This window comes from Schistocerca gregaria, chromosome 4, assembly GCF_023897955.1.
Source record: "Schistocerca gregaria isolate iqSchGreg1 chromosome 4, iqSchGreg1.2, whole genome shotgun sequence".
NCBI classification, from domain to species: Eukaryota; Metazoa; Arthropoda; class Insecta; order Orthoptera; family Acrididae; genus Schistocerca; species Schistocerca gregaria.
The window spans coordinates 71,404,710-71,411,641 of NC_064923.1; positions in this window are offsets into that span (position 1 = coordinate 71,404,710).

Sequence of the window (6,932 nt, forward strand, 5' to 3'; positions counted from 1 at the left end):
CAGACAAACTGGGGAGGCCTTACTTGCAGCCGCCTGGGAAGTCTTTTGCCACCTGCTTCGGACCGAGGTGACCTCCCACTCGACCACAGGTGAGGGATCAGTCTCAGAGCGGGCAGTAACTGGGTTGGCCACCGGTGAGGACCGATCTGAGGACTCTAACGTGCTGAATGTCCGATGGATGCCCACGGCCAGCCCACAAGAGTGGTGCCCATCCGCTGCAGCCTCAAGTGTGTAACCGAAGCCATCACAGCCTGAACCTGAGAGCGAAGTATCACCAACTCGGCTCGTTTCCGCACACAACAATCACAGTCCCTGTACATACTAAAGACCATGGAAAACTAAACTATGCAGATAAATAGACTATCGGCACGTGCTGCGCAACTCTACTGTAGACCCTGACGAAAACATACAAACTGTGTCTAGTAATATGCAGATATTCAAAAACCTCACTACTGAAGCAATCGGGTGAAACTAAATAATTTGCCCCGATTAGGAACTTGTAATATGTCACAAAATCGGTTTAGTTTCGAACACAGACAAAAACGCGACAACTGTGGCTATTAGATGTTACATTTACATGCAGAGACACAAGAAACTAAACTATTAAAGCACACACACGATACAATAAAATTAGCTCCTGGTTAGGAGCTCGTAAATGTCACAAAAGCGGTTTACTTATCTGTTGCTGCGGCTACTGCTGCCTGACTGCTGGGAGATCTCGTTGGAAGTAGCTCCTGGGACACAGGAAGACCACGAAGCCTGTTGACCAGCAGCCAGTGACTCTTTCAGCCACTGGCTGGTGTCCGCTTGACCACTGGGGGCGACCATGGAACTGTGGACGGTAGAGTCCCAAGGGACCCCTTCTGTTTGAGAGGAGCCAGAGGAGGCTGTTGCTTCTACAGCTGGAGAGAGGGAACTGATGTCCCCGGCATTTGGGAGGACGATGCTTCCAAAGTAGAAGCTTTGGGAGCAACAGAAGAAGACATGCCCCCAGCCAGCTGGAGGGGGGGGGGGGGGGGGGGGGGGAGATGGGCAGCACTGAGAGCTCACTGGAGTAAGCTTAGATGACGGGCATAACGGCAACATCGATAGCAACGCCGGCGTTGTTCCCATCAGTTCTGCTGCACACTAAGTAATGAGGCAAATATGGATCTCATCATTCTGTAGCCCTATGTTCCTCCCATGGTGTTGCTAGTGAGAGGAATAATTTAGGGCTATACCTATCAGCATAATAATTAACCTTCCCTTCCTTAGAGACTGATGGGGCTGTTTGGTCCCCAGCGAAGGATGACTTAGTCCGCTTCTCTGCGGGTCATCTGCCCTGCTGCAACCCACTCTGATCAGGGACGCTCCCCATGGGTGCCACCCAGCCACAGCAAAGACCACCTGGCACGATGGTCATTGCCAGAAGTCCTGATGGCCCTAGAAGATGGGCACTGTCCTTGGCATACATGGGGAGGTGGCAGCTCTGGTATCAGCAGTGCGATCCCTGTGTTGTCAGGGGGCTACCAGCAAATGAGTACATGATGGCCCCACCACAACAGACTGGCTAATGTTCTGGATGTTGGGTACTGAGAAATCGAGTACTGAGAAATCCAATACTGTCTCAGGCTAAAGAGGGCAGCAGACTATGGAAGTAGATGATGTACCCTGTAATGCATCCTTGCCCACATAACTGGACTGCAGGTGGAGGTGCTGATCCAGGACAACTTGAGGTGGAAAAGGTCTAACCGCACACTGGATATACGGCACACCACGTAAGGTGTCCATCCCCAAATGGCCTGCACTTCAGATAATTCTGAATGAGGTGTAGGTCAAATCCTGAAAATCGACCATAACTGAGTCGACCGAAAAGTGAGAGACTCCTTTTAGTCGCCTCTTATGACAGGCAGGAATAGCTCGTGCCTATTCTAACTCCCGAACCCGCAAAGCAAAGTACAGCTTATGTCTGTAGCACCATCTCCCCTTATTATACCTCTGTGGCTGGAACTCCTCTGCAGCAATAATTATTCCTTGTCAATGTGAGTGGTGCAGCATTCTATCTGTTGTTATGACTACCTGCTTGATGGCATGCAAAACAGAGATGGCTTGGAGAGCCACTGACCAGTGGCCAAGGTGAACACTTGTGAAAAGGCTCAGCTTGATCCTAGCAAAAATAGTACCATGAAAAAGCAAGTGACATTGTTAATGTTTGGTACAGTGATGTAGAAATAATTTTCTTAAGCTGGCTTTCTTGGGCTTCATGGACATTGTTGGGAGGGGCACAATTTTTGGAGCATATGCTCACTGGCTATGGAACAAACAGCAAACTTCAATGTTTGGTACAGTGATGTAGAAATAATTTTCTTAAGCTGGCTTTCTTGGGCTTCATGGACATTGTTGGGAGGGGCACAATTTTTGGAGCATATGCTCACTGGCTATGGAACAAACAGCAAACTTCAAGCTGATTTTTCACATACCTAGACTACTTTATTATGAGTTGTCAGTTTTCTGTATGGCAGCGAGCTCAGAGTGGAAGAAGATGATAATTGTTATCATTAGCTGATTAATGGGAACAATAATGACTATCAGACTTTAAATGTAGCTGACTCCACTAAGACTGTCCTAATCGCCTGCAATACTTCGAACAAGTGAATTATTTGACATATGCATATTTCTTCATCTAAAGCCCGTCTTTTCAGAAGTTTTGTAATCTTAAGCATTGATAAGCTGAAATATAACATATTTGGATGCTAATAAGAGGTTTATGCTTGATCTTGAATTTATTTTTTGTAAATGTTGAAGTTAATAACACTAGTCTGCGTCATTTTCGTAAAGCTATTATATGCCAATTCTTTACATTTTGTGCACACTGAATTCAGAAATGTAACTCACCTTGTTGAGTCAGGCCAGGCTTGCTTGGTATTTCACATTAATAAAATATATATGCTGATTATGGTTTGGATACAATATACACTACTGGCGATTAAAATTCCTACACCACGAAGATGACGTGCTACAGATGCAAAATTTAACCGACAGGAAGAAGATGCTGCGATATGCAAATGATTAGCTTTTCAGAGCATTTACGCAAGGTTGGCGCCATTGGTGACACCTACAACGTGCTGACATGACAAAAGTTTCCAATCGATTTCTCATACACAATCAGCAGTTGACTGGCATTGCCTGGTAAAACGTTGTTGTCATGCCTGGTGTAAGGAGGAGAAATGCATACCATCACGTTTCCAACTTTGATAAAGGTCGGACTGTAGCCAATCGCGATTGCGGTTTATTGTATCACGACATTGCTGCTTGCGTTGGTCAAGATCCAATGACTGTTAGCAGAATATGGAATCAGTGGGTTCAGGAGGGTAATAATGAACACCGTGCTGGATCAAAACGGCCCTGTATCGCTAGCAGTCAAGATGACAGGCATCTTATCCGCATGGCTGTAACAGATCGTGCAGCCACGTCTCAATCCCTGAGTCAACAGATGGGGACGTTTGCAAGACAACAACCATCGTCACAAACAGTTCGACGACATTTGCAGCAGCATGGACTATCAGCTCAGAGACCATGGCTGTAGTTGCCCTTGATGCTGCATCCCAGACAGAAGGGCCTGTGATGGTGTACTCAACAACGAACCTGGGTGCACGAATAGCAAAACGCCATTTTTTCGGATGAATCCAGGTTCTGTTTACAGCATCATGATGGCAGCATCCGTGTTTGGTGACATCACGGTGAACGCACATTGGAAGTGTGTATTCATCATTGCCATACTGGTGTATCACCCGGCGTGATGGTATGGGGTGCCATTGGTTACACATCTCGGTCACCTCTTGTTCGTATTGACGGCACTTTGAACAGTGGACGTTACATTTCAGATGTATTACGACCCATGACTCTACCCTTCATTTGATCCCTGCGAAACCCTACATTTCAGCAGGATAATACACGACCGCATGTTGCAGGTCCTGTACGGGCCTTTCTGGATACAGAAAATGTTCAACTGCTGCCCTGGCCAGCACATTCTCCAGATCTCTCACCAATTGAAAACGTCTGGTCAATGGTGGCCGAGCAACTGGCTCGTCACAATACGCCAGTCACTACTCTTGATGAACTGTGGTATCGTGTTGAAGCTGCATGGGCAGCTGTACCTATACACGCCATCTAAGCTCTGTTTGACTCAATGCCCAAGTGTACCAAGACTGTTATTACGGCCAGATGTGGTTGTTCTGGGTACTGATTTCTCAGGATCTACGCACCCAAATTGCGTGAAAATGTAATCACGTCAGTTCTTGTATAATATGTGTGTCCAATGAATACCCGTTTATCATCTGCATTTCTTCTTGGTGTAGCGACTTTAATGGCCACAAGTATATATGCTGACTGATTTGAAAACACTTTTGCATTTGCATGAAGTCAAAATTATGTTTGTAAGATCACACATTAACTTCATTTTATGGAAGAAACGTTCTTTTCAAGGATTTTGTGTGCGTTGTGCATCTGAAAAGTCTGTCTTGAGGCACTAACAATAGTCCGCAAGCATGTTCACGTCCCAACAACTAAGATACTTATCCTCCATTACGCTAATATCTCTATGAAAGTGCTCATCCTGCTCCTTGCTGTAATCTTCTTAGTGGTCAGAGAGATAACCTGTAAGATGGCTGAGAAAGGGCATGATTATTAACATACAAGCACCAAGAACATGGAAGTTTTGCAGCAGTTCCTCAACAGCATTTTCATACTGTAGATGCCAAGAAAAAAATTTATTATTGATTTCAATGATAACCATCCATACTCTCATTGAATTGTGGATCTTTCCTAAGCTTCCTGATCTGAGCAGCATAAAAAACTACTGAATTAAGTTTGGCCTCATTGATGAATGGAAATTTCTGTTTCAAGAAAGTCAAAGCCCTACTATTTCATTCACTTTGTTTATAAAGGATCTCATCAAATAAAGTTTAATGTGCAGCAGTGGATGTAGATTTTCTGAGCATCCACGACAGCTTGTGATTTAACATTGTGCAGACCTGGTATCAGAGCAGATCATGCTTCCAGAAGCATTGTAAGTACTGCTTCTTATCTGCCTGACTGCCCCATGGGCATAGGAAGCAAGGATATTTGGCATAGCCACCTTCTAGACCCTGCAGTATGATCGCAACCTGTACAAATAGTGATAATGTGTACCCGTGTATGGTATGACATACTTACCGAACTAACACATTAAGTATATAGTGTATTAAGTTCAAAAATATACCTTTAACTCTCCATATACCTTACTGTTGTGATGCTCATATTTCACAGCAGTTAACAAATGTTTCACATGACTGTAAATTTTACTCACCTGTACTGGAACTGAAGCAATCATATTCCATATGTGGAGCAGCACACCTTTCAAACTTCTGCTTGATGAAACTATGAGAAGCCGCCATTCAGTAGGGATATATGTTATACCCACAGATTCAATGAGACCACCAGAGTAGCTTGTTCATTCTTTCTTAAATACTGTCGAAACTCTTCTTTACGATTGTGGTACCAATAGAAGGTTGTTACCGGATCCAACAATCCACTTTCCCAAAGATATTATCTGAGTAACTGGGCAGAGTGTTTGGATAAGCACAGATCTCATGTCAAATTATTCAGTTCGGCTAGTGTTACAGGTTTTGGGTGGCATTAGTCTAAGGTGGCTTGATATAACCAACATTCCTGTTATCCTCTTTCATACACGTCATCATCATCTGGGCCATAAAAGCCACTCTAGTTATCTGGAGGGTTTTGGAAACGGAATTTCTGGTCCATGAAGCACTAGCCTGGGTATTTTACACTCTTTCTGTCCTTTTGGTTTACATCTAAAAGTAAAGGGGGATATACTCATTAAATTAATTCAGTTATAATACTTACTCTAATTACTTTAAAAGGAATAAAGAGACATATTAAGCTTGTGAGAATCAAAGTCATTTACTTACCCGGAAATTTGGCATGCAAAAATAACAGTCAGCAGTATAATCTCTTGTTTCCCACCAAAACCAAGACACTTCTGTCACTTTTTGCTCCAGCACCACAGACTTCAGTGCATGATTTGCAGCATACATGTGGCGCGAAGGGCTTGACCTCATCACCAATTTTAACTCCAAATTTTTAACTTGCCATCCTATGTGGCGTGATGACCTTACCACAAATGTCACGTTCAGCTGACCACAGTAATGTCCTTGGGTCAATTTGGCCTAGAACTGGAACTTAATTTCCTCAAAAATCCAGTCTTCAACCTGCCACTTGGCACTGTTAATCATTCGGCAGCATGCCCCCAGATTGTGCACCCACTACATATTCACACTGTCTGCATTTTCCACACATTAGATTACTATTGAGCAAAGCTCTGATTTTCCTCTTCCCTAATGGATTTCATGTGCAAAAGAAATGGACATCACCATTACACAGACCACAATATTCCCACATTCAACTAAAACTGATATCTGGTTTTGAATCTTTTTGTATGTGTGGCCCATTGATTTCAACCTTTTTCTCAACAAGGTAGCACCCACCCTTTATCTTTCATTGCAAAACTGGCAGCAGTTCCTTACACTGGGTACAGCTTTCCGCATTGCATAAAAATCACCTACAGTATTTAGAATGACATTGATCATCATAATACAATTCCAGTTCAATTTTTTCAATTATCCTATTAAGTGAAGGAAAGAGAAGTAAAATTGCATAGAAACTTTGACTACATTCTGCAGTGACTTTTTTTTAATAAGCCTTGTTATACTGGACAAGCTTTTACCACTGTAAGCAGCAGCTCCTTTCCCCAGCAATGTAAGTTAATGGAGCAGTTAATGTTACTGCTTCTCCACATCACATGAATCAGTTTAGTCTTGGCTCTAAATAATTTATACGAGTATTCCACTTACGGACAGAAGTGCTCATAGTTACTAACTCACTAAAACGACACG